The following is a 14286-nucleotide window of genomic DNA, read 5'->3' as shown; positions in this document are numbered from 1 at the left end:
TGCTTATTGGTCATTTATATGTCATCTTTGGAGAAGTGTCTGTTCAAGTCATTTGCCTATTTTAAAATCAGGTTACTTAATTTTTTGTTGTTTAACTATAGGACTTCTTTATATATTCTGGATATTAATCTTTTGTCAAATATAAAATTTGCAAATATTTTCTCCCATTCTGTGGGTTGTCTTTTCACTCTGTTGATTGTTTTCTTTGATGTACTGAAGTTTTTAAGTTTGATGTAGTCCAGTTAGTCTATTTTGGGTTTGTTGCCTGTACTTTTGATGTCATACCAAGAAATCATTACCAAATCCAATGTTGTGAAGATTTTCCCTATGTTTTCTTTCAATAGCTTTATAGATTAGCCTTTATGTTTATATCTTTGATCTATTTTGAGTTAATTTTTTTATATGGTGTAAGGTAAGGGTCTCTCTTTTTTTCTGTAAGGTAAGGATCCAACTTTATTCTTTGGCATGTGGATATCCAGTTTTCCCAGCATCATTTGTTGAAAAGACTGTCTTTTGCCCCATGGAATGGTCCTGGCACTCTTTCTGAGAATCAATCCAGCATATAGGTAAGGGTTTATTTCTGGCGTCTCTATTCTATTCCATTGGTCTATATGTCCGTCCTCATGCCAGTACCACATTGTTGTGACTACTGTAGTTTTGTAGTAACTTTTGAAATCAGGAAGTGAGTCCTTCAACTTTTTCGTTTTCAATACTTTTTTTTTTTTTTTTGGATATTTGAGATCCCTGAGATTCCATACAAATTTTAGTCTAGATTTTTCTGTTTTGCAAACAGTACTGTTGAAATATCAATAGGGATTGCATTTAATCTCTAGATTCCCTTGGGTGGTATCTTTATCTCAACAATGTTAAGTCTTCTTTTCCATGAACACTGTATGTCTTTCCATTTATATATGTCTTCATTAATTTATTTCACCAATGTATTGTAGTTTTCAGTGTACAAATCTTTTGCCTCCTTAAAGTTATTCCTAAGTATTTTATTATCTTTAATGCTATTGTAAATGGAATTATTTCCTTAATTTCTTTTTTGGATTTTTCATTATTAGCAATTAGAAATGCAATTGAGTGTTGATTTTGTATGCTGCAACTTTGCTGTATTCATTTATTATATCTAATAGTTGCTTATTTTGTAGAATCTTTTGAGTTTTTTTTACATATAAGATTATATTATCTGTGTGAGAGATAGTTTAATTCTTCCTTTCCAATTTGGATACCTTTTTTCTTGCCTAATTGCTTTGACTAGGACTTCCAATACTATGTTGATAGAAGTGGTAAGAGCAGAGCTCTTTGATTTGATCCTGATCTTAGAGGAAAGTTTTGAGTCTTTCACAATGAAGTATGATGTTAGCTAAGTGTTTTTCAGATATGATCTATATCATGTTGAGGAAGTTTCCTTCTATTTCTAGAATATTGAGTGTTTTTAGAATGAAAGGATGTTGAATTTCGTCAGATGGTTTTTCTTGTTTTGTATCAGGTGAAATGATAATGTGTTTTCCCCCCTTCATTCTATTTATGTGATGTACTACAGTGATTAATTTTTATATGTTCTACAATCCCTGTGTTCCAGGAATAAATCACATTTCATTGTGTGGTAAAATCAATTTAATATGTTGCTGAATTCAGTTTGCTAGTATTTTCATCTGAGGACTTTTGAGAATTTTAGAATTTCTGCATTAATATTCATAAATGATAGTTCATAGTTTTCTTATAGTGTCTGACTTTGATATCAAGTAATGCTGACATGATAAAATGATTTAGAAAGTACTCCTTCCTACTCAATTTTTTTTGGAAGAGTTTGAGAAGGGCTGGTGTTAATTCTTCTTTTAATATTTGGTAGAATTCACTAGTGAAATCATCTGGTCAAGGGCTTTTATTTGGTGGGAAGTTTTTGATTGTTGATTCCATCTCCTACTAGTTATAGTTCTGCTCAGATTTTCTATTTCTTCATGATTCTGTTTTGGTAGATGTATTTTCCCAGAAATTTTCTTCATTTCATCTAGTTTATCCAATTTGTTCACACTATTCTCTTATAGTCCTTTTCATTTTGGTAGTATCAGTAGTAATATCACCACTTTCACTTCTAATTTTAGTAATTTGAGTCTTTTCTCTTTTTCTTAATCAGTCTAGCTAACAGTTTATCAATTTTGTGGTATTTTTAAATAACCAACTTTTGATTTTGTTGATTTTATCTAGTCTTTTTCTATTCTCTATTTTATTGATATCTGCTCTTATTATTTCCTTCCTCCTCCTATATTTGGGTTTAGTTTAATCTTCTTTTCTTATTTTTATGGTGTAAAGTTATTATAAGTTATTGATTTGAGAGCTGTCTTCTTTTTTAACATATGTGTTTATGCTACAAATTTCCCTTTTAGGCCAGGCATGGTAGCTCATACCTGTAATCCCTGCATTTTGGGAGGCCAAGGTGGGCAGATCACTTGAGGTCAGGAGTTCAAGACCAGTCTGGCCAATACAGTGAAACCCCATCTCCACTAAAAATACAAAAATCAGCTGGGCGTGCTGCTGGGCACCTGTAATCCCAGCTACTCAGGAAGCTGAGGCAAGAGAATTGTTTGAACCTAGGAGGCGGAAGTTGCAGTGAGCCGAGATTATTCCACTGCACTCCAGCCTGTGTGACGGAATGAGACTCTGTCTCAAAATAAAATAAAATAAAATAAAATCCCTTTTAATACTGCTTTAATTGCATCTATTACTTTTGGTATTTTGAGTTTTTGTTTTCATTTTCCTCAAGGTATTTCTAATTTCCCTTTTGATTTCTTCTTTGATCCATTGGTTGTTTAAGAGTGTATTGTTTGGGGGGCCAAAGTTAATACATTTGTTTTGTATTTTAGTTAAATAAGTAAATTTTAGCTGATCTTGTCACCAGAAATTTAACTATGTGAGATAATATATATATTAATCGGCTTCACTATTGTAACCACTTTATTATCTGTGTATCTGATAATGTGTCTAAGTACGAATCTTTCAGATTTATACTCCTTGGAGTTTGTTGAGCTTCTTTAATTTGTAAATTCATGTCTTTCTTTAAATCTGGAAAGTTTTCAGCCATTATTTCTCCAAATAATCTTTCTGATATTCTCTCTCTTCATCAGTAGCTTCCATAATGCATAAGTTGAACCACTTAATGGTGTCCCACAAGACTCTTATATTCTGTTCAACTTTCTTCATTTTTTTTATCCTGTTCTTCAGAATCAATATTTTCAATTATCTTCTCTTCAGGTTTGCTAAGTCTTTCTTTTATCTGCTGCAATCTGCTGGTGCATTTCTCTGGTAAATTTTTCATTTCAATCATTTTTTTTGTTTTGTTTTGTTTTTGTTTTTGTTTGCGACGGAGTCTCCCTCTGTCGCAAACAAAGGGAGTGCAGTGGCACCATCCAGGTGGAGTGCAGTGGCACGATCTCGGCTCACTGCAAGCTCCACCTCCTGGGTTCACGCCATTCTCCTGCCTCAGCCTCCCAAGTAGCTGGGACTATAGGCGCCTGCCACCACGCCCGGCTAATTTTTTGTTGTTTTTTTTTTTAGGAGAGACGGGGTTTCACTGTAGCCAGGATGGTCTCCATCTCCGGACTTCATGATCCACGCGCCTCGGCCTCCCAAAGTGTTGGGATTACAGGCGTGAGCCACCATGCCTGGCCAATCGCAATATTTTTAAGCTTCGGATTTTCTGTTTGGTTCTTTTTAAAATAATTTCTATCTTTTGGTAGATATCCTCATTTTGTACACATATCATTTTCCTGATTTTAATTAGTTTTTTGTTCATGTTTTCTCTTAGCTCTCTGGCCATATTTAAGACCGCTGTTTTACGGTCTTTGTCAAGTGCTTCTGATGTCTAGGCTTTCTTAGGAACACCTTCTGTCAATTAATCTTGTTCCTTTGATTGAACCATGTGTTCCTGTTTCTTTTTATGCCTTGTATTATTTTGTTGTTGGTGTTGAAAATTAGGCATTTGATTATTATAACATGGTAACTCTGGAAATTGAAATCTCCCCTTCCTTAGGATTTGCTGGGGTCTTGTCTTCTTCGACTCGCTCCCTCCTTCCCCTCTCCCCCTTCCCTCTCCACTCCTTCCCTTGATCCTGTGCTCACTTGTGCGGTCTCTCTCTCTCGCTCTCTCTCACTCTCGCTCTCTCTCTCCCTCCCTCCCTCTCTTTCTTTCCTCCTTCTGGTTGTTTTTGTTGGAGGCTTGAAGGCTGTATTAGTACATTCCTTTTAAGACTTTTTCAAGCAATTTATGCAAAGACTATGGCTTGTTATGTATGATCACTGAAGTTTTTATTCTTTAGCTTATGTTCAGGTAATGTTTTAATAGAGATTTTCTGAAATACCAGGAGCTAAAAAAAAAACAAAGAAAAAGTACCGCCCAAAGAAACTAAAATGAGAGAACATACACCTCTCCCAGTCTTTGCAGATTGGCTCTGTGCTAGAAGCCCCCTTTACGACTTACCTAGGCTTGCTTTGAGCCTAGAGCCCACCTCAATGTGACAGCTTAAGATCTTCTCGGGATTTTTCCAAGCATGGATCTTGCCTTGCCATGTCCATGAGTTCCTAAGTTCTCCTGTACACATTACTACTTTTGAATGTACTAATTCCCCAGAGTTTATCACCAGCTTCTCCTCCAGGCCTTAGATGATCTACAATATGTCTCCACCTAGAATCTCTTGCCCCAGACATCTCTGGGTCTGTGATTGACTTGTAGTTTTTAAAAGCAGTGCCTGCTGATTTTCCTATCTGCATTTCGAGTTATGTGGAACACAGACTAGCACCTCACATCACTCCTTGAGGGGTCCCTCAGACAGCTCAGAACAGAAATCCACAATAATTTCAAAATAAGGTTTTATCCCTCCTATTCAAGGGTATAATTAGGAACTGGGCTGCTATCTACTCAAGACCAAAACCACTATTGTGCTGGGGGATGTTGAGGGGATGTGGTAAGGATGAGTAAAAACTTCACACACTTTCTTTCCATTCTGAAGATAGCTTTCTTTTTAACTGGGCATTTGGTCGTTTGCTAAACCTTTGTTTTCCAGGACTCCTACAAAGTTGGTTAATATAGCTTCTGTTTATGCTTTTTGTTTATTATGATGCATCTGTGGGGAAATGAGAACTTGGAGCCTTCTAGCCTGCCATTTTGCTGATGTCACTCTCGGCAACATGACTCTGGACACAGGTGCTGAGAACCTGAATCAGACAGGACAGCTGTCATGTAAATGGACAAAACTAAGTTTACTGCCGAATTCAATAAATAATTATTGAGCACTTACTATATGCAGGGCATAGTTACTGGTACTGGCATCTAAAGCAGTAGGGAGAAAAAGAGATGGGATGTTTGTATTCATTTATTAGTTCATATAATAAATATCTATTGAGCTCCATCTACACACCAGGCACTGGTAATACAGTGAGAAATAATGTAAGCACCATGCTGCCACAAAGTGAATTTAGGTTAGGTAGTGATCCGTTCCTGCTGAACCATTAAAGAGTAGAAATCAGATATGTTACTGCCAAGCTACTAGAGGAGAGAAAATGGAAGGAAATGTGTGTAAAGAAATATGGATAATGGGGGCAGGAAGGGAAGGAGAGGAAGAGGAGTTGGAGAAATAGCACCGCAGTGAGAGGATATAGGTGACTAGATTATGATGCCATGGGATGAGGGAAATGATGGGGAAGTATGGGGGCTACAGGAATCAAGAGGCTAAGAGTAAGGAGCGCTTCTCAGCATTGGTGGCAAGTGATAACTAGGCAGATGAAGATGAATGGGAGGTAATCAGGGGAGGTATAAATGTGTTGTAGGCAGAAGAAAAATATGTGCAAAGACATAGAGTCAAGAGAGGGTATAGCATATTTAAGTAACTGAAAGAAGCCCCCTTGGTCCAGCTATTTAAGGTTGTGAGTAGTAAGAGCCAGGAATCGTGTGTAGAACCAAGGTTTAAGCCATAGAAAGCAGTTTGAAGTGATCATAAGAGCAATGTAGAGCCCTGAGGGGTTAATAAAGGAAGTACCATGAGAGGACGGGCATTTTAGAAAGATTTCTTTGGCTGCCTTGTACATAATAAACTCAGGGTTAGTTAGGAGCTGTGACAGTAATGTAGACAACAGAAGGTGGTGATGTCAACTTGGATAGTGACCATGAGAATAGGAAAAAAAAAACGAATGGAATAATTAGGAGACTGAATACATATGGAGCTTGACTGGACTGGATTGAGGGTTGGAAAAAGGAAGGAGATAAAAATGATCCCTAGGTTTCTAACTTGAGCAACTGGTAGACTGAGGTACTATTTACTGAAATCATCTTAGGAGTTGCAAGTGCCCTGCCCAGATCACTTTACAGGCCAGTACACACATTTGCCAACTACCAGAGCATTGCCCTCAGCCAAATAGGAGCCAGGAGCTGCCTTGCACAGGAGGTTAAACCACCCCACCCCCACTCCCCAAGCAGCAGCTGATGACCAACTGCCAGGAGAGTGCAAAGGGCTGGCTCCTTTGCTGCAAGAGGAGACTAATTCTGTGATGCTCCAGAGCTCCCTGAGGGATCAAGCTGTATCTGGACTCCAGCTGAGATCACTTCTCTGCTTAAGTTACTCGCCTGGCCCATCCTGCTCCTTTCACTCTCTTTCTCCTACGTGCACTCCCTCAGTAAATCACAGGCACCCCAATCCCTGTCTCAGATTCTGCTTTTAGGAAAACCACCCTAAGGCAGTTGGTTCCAAGAATATTCTTCAGAGTAAATTCTAAAGGTTGATACCCCAGAGTTGATTGCTTGCCAGCTAGCTGCCAATATGGACTCCACTATTGGTGGTAGAGTGGAACGTTGAAAGGTCTCAGCCTGATCTAGCAATGCAACTCTAAGACTTCCACCTGTGGTGAACTGAAAGAAGTTACAAGTTAAGCTGGGTGCAATGGCTCATTCCTGTAATCCCAGCTACTTGAGAGGCTAAGGCAGGAAGACTGATTGAGACCAGGAGTTCAAGACCAGCCTGGGTAATATAGTGAGACCCTATCTCTAAATTTTTTTCTTTTAATTAGCCAGGCTTGAATGCTTGCATCTGTAGTCCTGGGAGGCTGAGGCAGAAGGATAGCTTGAACCCAGAAGTTTGAGGTTGTGGTGAGCTATGATGGCACCACTGCGCCTAGCCTTGGTGAGAGTAAGACCCTGTCTCAAAAGAAATAAAGAAAGGAAAGAAAAAGAAAAGAAGGAAGGAAGGAAGGAAGGAAGGAAGGAAGGAAGGAAGGAAGGAAGGAAGGAAGGAAGGAAGGAAGAAAGAAAGAAAGAAAGAAAGAAAGAAAGAAAGAAAGAAAGAAAGAAAGAAAGAAAGAAAGAAAAAAAGAAAGAAAGAGGAAGGAAGGGAGAGAGGAAGGTAGGTGATATAGGGCAAATTGTAATTATAAGAACTGCAGGAGTGATGACTATTGCTGAATACCACTGATGCATTAAAGATAGAAAATGGCAGGCTCTGGGCAATCAGAGTGTAAGCGACAGAGGCTTCCTTGGCAGTGTTAAACAAACAAACAAAAAATCTCCTGTAGCCATTAGGTAGACTGACCAGACAGCCAAACTTGAGACTTCCAGAAAAGCAATTCTCTGACATTAAAGCCAGGGCCTGATACAGATTGAGAGGGACTGTGTGAGATTGAGATGTGGAATGAGTAGATGCACTTGAGAACCTTCAAGTCCCCACTGTCCCTGCACTTTTTTGGTTTGCAGAAGTGGTTCACTCCACCCCATTAGAAGAAGCCTCAAACAGGGAAAATGCCCTACAGATCAATGCTTGCTCTCTTAGAATCTTCTCCCTCCATTTTTTTTTCCTGGCCACCAGGTCAATAACTAGAATTAAGTCCATGATTGCCCATGTGGCAAATGCTTGGCCTACTAAAGGAGGAGAATTATGTACCAAAGGAGCTGCAGGACTGGGCTGATATGTGCTAGAAGGAACTGGAGAAGTATGCCTGGGGTGCATCTTAAGGTGCTGATCAAGGGGGAAAGAATCTGAAAATGGGTAAGTTTGTTGATATAGAAGTACTCTTCTGTGACATGGATTTAACACCATGGCAAGGGCCTAGGGGAGACACAAAAGAAGGAAGTCCCAATATGCTACTGAGATGGTTCTTAGAAGCTGAGAATAAACAATGCCAGAATCATCTTGCCTGATTATGGAAGAAGAGATCAAAGGCCACAGAAGTGGATGTGCTGGAACAAATCTGCTGGGTAAGACTAGAAAACTCAAGACCTGACTTTATTTTTCTGAAGAGAACCTAGAGGACAAATATCTGTGAAGCTGCTCAGGAGAGTGCTGGTAAGAGGGGCACCATCAAGAAATTTTAGTAAGTAGTGACTTTCTCTGAAGGCTGGGGCTGATAGTAGGGGATGTGGTTACAGACTAGGCTTTTTTAGTAGTAATGAGCACAATACTGCATCTTGGGATAACAGTGGGGGATGGCAGCACTTAATTGTCAAAAATGATATGGGCACAATTATTGTAATGGGGAGCGAATTTAGAATGGCAGCCGGGGTCTCAACCTACAGTGAGCCATGGAGATGATTAATAGGACATGGAGTTCCAGAGGCAAGAGAGATGGGTATCCAATAAAGGTACTGCCTAATATATATAAACAAAAGAGATCAAGAACAGGTTAGCAGAAAACTATCAGTAGCACCAATGGTTAATAACAATTTCTTGTCCAGTATCCAGACCTAAGCCAGTTCTCAGACCCATATCCATCAACTAAAGAAATGGGTGAGTCAGTAGTGATGCCTCCATCTTTCCCCAAAGAGACCTATGGCCATTTGCCCAGGTAACCATACAGTGTGGATAGGAGAATACCCAGATATATTTAGGGCTGTTAGATACGGAGCATGAATTAATGCACAAACCCCGGATCCTTTTAGAGTAGTGTTATGTAAAGATCTAGTAATAAAGGGACTCTTGGCCCTTATCCAACTCAGAGTGGGTCCACCTGTGGTGGTGTCCATCTCTCAATAATTTCCGTCTAAGTCTGAAGGCCTGAGAACCAAGATAGCTGATGGTGTGAGTTCCAGTCCAAAAGCCATCAGGCTCAACACCCAAGAAGAGCTGAGGTTTCAGTTCAAGCCCAAAGGCAGAAAAAGACCAATGCCCCAGCTCAAGCAGTCACACAGGAGGAGTTCCTGCCTGCTTGCAGGAGGTTCAGTTTTTTTGTTTATTTAGGCCTTAAACAAATTGGAGCAGGGCCACCCACATTAGGTAGGGCACTCTGCTTTGCTCAGTTTACCAATTCAAATGCTAATCTCATCCAGAAACACCCTCACAGACGCACCCAGAGTAATGTTTGACCAAACATCTTGGTACCCCATGACCCAGTCAAGGAGCTGACACTTAAAATCAACCATCGCAGTCACCCAGCCGCTAAGTGGCAGATCCGGGATCTGAACTTCACAGTCAGATGGATACGAAGACCTTAAGCTAAGGTCTTCAGAAATATCTGGGCTAGAGAGAGAGACATTTGGGAGTCATTAACACATTGGTGGTAACTGATGCCATGGGAGTAAATGAAATAACCAGAGAGAAGATGTAGTTTGAAAAGAGAAGATGTCATAGAACAAAAACCCAAGGATTATCAGCATTCAAGTGATGGGCTGAAAAAAAGATACCAGGACAGAACAGCCAGAGTAGAAGGAAATCTAGGAGAGAAACCAAGAGAACAAGGGGTGTTTTGAGGAAGAGGGGTTTGTTTGCAGGGTTCAACAGGACTCACATGTGGGGAGGGCTACAAAGTGTGCTTGGTATAAATGACTTTGGTGAGGCCATTCCAGTGGTTGGGGTGGAAGTGACATTGCAGTGACTGAGGAACCAGAGATGGGAGAGTAAGTCAAGCTTGGAAGGGTCTATGAGTTTCAAATTGGGTTTGTGAAGTTTCAGATTGGGTTTGTCAAGAGAGGGCTGAGAGCTGAAGGGAGACATTAGGGGAGGGTTATCAGTTAGCTTTTCAGGTGGAGAGACTTCAGCATCTTGAGTTACCAGCCTGTCATTCCATGGAGAGACTCTCCAGGAAGGGAGATAAGCCCACTCCCTCCTCAGGCTGATGATTTAGGCTCTCCAGGCCTCATTTGTATGACAGCCTACTTCACCATACTGTTGAGAGTAAGGCAGAAATGTACGTGGAGGCACCCTGTTGATAATCACCATTACTTCCAAAGGGAAAGGCAAAGGAGATGGCTGAATTAAAGATGACTCTAAGTTTTCAAGCTGGAGCATCTGGGAAACAGCAGTGTGGAAATCCTGGCAGGAAGGGCTTAGAGAAGGAAGGACAACAAGGCCAGCTCATGCAGGCTGATGCTGGGGTCGCAGCAGGGCATCAAAAGTGGAAACACTGAGCAGATACATAGAGATGGGCACAGAATGTGGGAGAGAAGCCTGGATGGGCCATGCACAGCGGCTCATGCCTCTAATCCTAACAATTCAGGAGGCTGAGGCAGGAGGAATGCTTAAGGCCAGGAATTGGAGACCAGCCTGGTCAACATAGTGAGACTCTGTCTGTACAAAAAATAAACTTAAAAAAAATAGCTGAGCATGATAGTGCACACTTGTAGTCCCAGCTACTTGGGAGGCTGAGGTGGGAGGATTGCTTGAGCCTAGGAGTTTGAGGCTGCAGTGAGCTATGATCGCACCACTGCACTCCAGTATGTGTAACAGAGCATAACCATTTCTCAAAAAAAGGAAGGAGAAGGAGAGCTGGCATTGCTGCACTTGAGGTGAGTAGCAAGTGAACATGGGGTTGTGTCATCTTTTGCAAAGTCACTCAAGAACACCTAGAACCTCCATGCATTTAGCAATTCCCTTGTGCCACGCCTTTTATCTACAGTATCTTCAAATTTCATTGAACGTTTGGACGTTTGTCCCTTCCAAATCTCACACTAAAAGCTTATCCCCAGTGCTGGAGGTGGGGCCTGGTTGGGGGTGATTGGATCATAGGGGTGGACTCCTCATGAATGGCTTAGCACTATCCCCTTGGTGATGAGGGAGTTTTTATGAGATCTGGTTATTTCAAAGGGTGTGAAATAACCAGATCCCCTCCTCTTGCTTCCTCTCTCGTCATGTGACGTTTCTGCTCCCCATTAGCCTTCCACCATGACTGTAAACTTCCCGAGGCCCTCTCCAGAAGCAGATGCCAGCACCACACTTCTTGTACTGTCTGCAAAGCTGTGGGCCAATTAAACCTTTTTTCTTTATAATCTACTCAGGCTCAAGTATTTCTTTATAGCAGTATAAAAAACAGCCTAACACACTTATGATCATCTGCATTTCACAGTTGAAAACACTGAGGCTCAGAGAGATCCCCCAGCTAATAAATGTTGCATCCCAGGAGCAAATACAGTTACTCTGGCTCCAAAGCCTGCATTCTTTCCACTACCTCATGCTGCTCTGAAGGACGGAGTCTTAGGGGAGAACTATGTTTAGGAGATGAAAGACAAAAGCTCCTTGGACAGAAGAACCATCAGAGGGTGTGATGTTATGGAGGCCAAGAGAAGAAAGAGTTTCAAGATGGTGGAACCGGAAACAGTGCCGGATGCTGCCAAGAGAATAAGGAAAATGAGAACTGGGAAGATACTGCTAGATTTGGGGAGCAGATGATTATTAGCAGTTGTGGACCATTGAAGGGGTCTGTGCTGGTGAAAATAAAGGTGTCTGCATAGAAGCACGACCTCACTTTCTCATGTCCCCAGAATGGTACTCCTGTAGAGAAACTCCTACAGGGTCAACTCAGCCAGTGTCTGACAGTCACTGCATGTGGCTGATTGGGGAGTAAAATTCACATCCCTCAGGCTCAAGCAGGTAACAACTTAATTGGGGACACTAGCTTTCAAATATGAAGACAACCAGAGAACACACATGGTAAAGGGAATGTGTGCCCCGACATTCCTCCCACTGCCTCAACTTCTGCCAACTTCTAGATGGGGAGGAACTGAGCTCCTGAGAGCAAGCTGGGCCAGCCATCTGTGCAGCATCTGTGCATGACAGCGGCAGAGGCCATGGCGGCACAGTGATCTCTCAGAGCGCGTATGCAGCTGGAGAACTCTAAGTGGCTTCAGCAGTTAGGGGATAGGCAGGAAAAAAGTGAGCCCCTAATGGACTCTGAGCAGAAATGGCCAGAGAGAAAGACAGAAAGCCAAGACTATAGGAAGGGAAGAAGTTAGTGGCTGATTGAGCCCAAGTGAGGTTCTTCTTCGTTCTCTTCTCCCATTCAACTACTCTTCTCTCTTTTTTTTTTTTAGAGATGGCGTCTTGCTCTGTAACCCAGTGTCACTATCACGACTCACTGTGGTCTTGAATTCCTGTGCTCAAGCACTCCTCCCATCTCAACTTCCCAAGTAGCTGGAATTACAAGCATGAACCACTGCACCTCGCCTCCTCTTCCTCTCTTAACAACCCATCTCACTCCTCTCTTACCTCAGTGGCTCACTTGTTTTTTTAAGAGACAGAGTCTCCTTCCATCACCCAGGCTGGAGTGCAGTGGCGCGATCTCAGCTCACTGCAACCTCTGCCTCCTGGGTTCAAGCGATTCTCCTGCCTCAACCTCCCGAGTAGCTGGGACTACAGGGCCTGCCATCATGCTTGGCTAATTTTTATATATTTAGTAAACATGGGGTTTCACCACGTTGGCCAGGCTGGTCTCGAACTCCTGACCTCAGGTGATCCACCCGAATGGTTCACTTCTTCTTTCTCATTCCCCCCAGCCACAAATCCAGCCCTATATCCTCTTTCCTGCTTCATTTTCTAAAATGCCCAGGCCAGCAAGTGTCATCCATGTGAGGGAACTAAGTCACCAGCCTCTTCCTTCCCATTCTGCTTCTGCCTTCATCCTGCATCCTCTCACCTCCTGCTTCTCAGAAGACACACAGAATTTCTCTGCTGGACCAACCTCAGGCTTGGGTGCCCCCTGCCAAAAACACCTTTAGCTGCCACAGTGTCTGAAATGCCAGCACTGTCATCAATTCCTTTGGTTTCTGTCTTAAAATGTTAGTATGCCTGGAAAAATAATAAATCTTGTTTCTAACATTCTGAATAATCGTTGAGAAGACCAACTACCTCTTTGCTGTGCCTTGGGAGCCTTGGCCAGCTGGGGTTGGAATCAAGAGATGGTTTAAGGAACAGGGGGAGAAAGTGGAGGGACTGATGCAAAACTTAACCCATTATGCAATTTTGTCCTGGAGTAACCTCACCCTTTGGTTTGGCTTTGGGGAAAGGAGTAGTAATTCCTCTGTGGCTGAAGCTGTAGGTGTTCCAGTTGTGTCCCCTTGGCTTCCCTTAGCATTTACCTGCAGACATTTTTCAAACAACAGTGGGGACAGTCCGAAGATCAGGAGTGGTGATGCCCCGCAGAAACTAATGCAGCACAATCCTGAGGCGTGTTCTCATGGTCTCTCAGAGCACCCCAGCAACAACCCATTCAATAATGCACCTTTTATTGCTCACCACTCAGAGCGCTTTCTGGATCACCTCTGAAAAATACGACTCATGCTCACATTCTTGTTTCACATTTTGTTTCAAGGGGAATCCAAACAGACACCGTATATAAGGGACCTTTCCCTTTGATTCCCACTACTCAGAGGGGAGAAAATAAAGCCCACTGGCTCCTAAAAAATCCACAGACCCAGATTACAGGAATGTGCATTGAAAGTTTAAATGCACATACCCTTACACCCAGAATTCTAGAAGATTACCAAAGAAAATTAGCAGACCGGATGTGCAAAACATTCTAAGGATGCATATCATCACATAGAAGGGTAATATTGGGAAGCCACTTAATGTCCAGCAATACCAAATAGGTTAATAAATCATGGTATATCCTGTGTTGCCATTAGAAATGATGATATAAGCCAGGCGCGGTGGCTCACGCCTGTAATCCAAGCACTTTGGTAAGCCGAGGTAGGTGGATCACCTGAGGTCTGGAGTTCAAGACCAGCCTGACCAACATGGAGAAACCCCATCTCCACTAAAAATACGAAATTAGCCAGGCATGGTGGCGTATGCTTGTAATCCAAGAAAGAAAAGAAAAGAAAAGAAAGAGAAAGAGAAAGAGAAAGAGAAAGAAAAAAAATGATGATATATATTTTCAGCCAGCTTTGCATGTCTGTGGTGCTTATATAAATACACCTACATACATATAGCTACATGTGCACATGAAGAATCTGGAAGGATGACAACAAAATGTTAACAATGGTTATATCTGGGAAGAAGGATTGGGGGTTGTGAATCACTTTCCTTTTCTTTACAC

This window comes from Theropithecus gelada, chromosome 9 (genome assembly GCF_003255815.1).
Source record: "Theropithecus gelada isolate Dixy chromosome 9, Tgel_1.0, whole genome shotgun sequence".
Taxonomy (NCBI): Eukaryota; Metazoa; Chordata; class Mammalia; order Primates; family Cercopithecidae; genus Theropithecus; species Theropithecus gelada.
The sequence above is the reverse complement of the archived record's forward strand: the minus strand, read 5'-3'. Positions refer to the sequence as shown.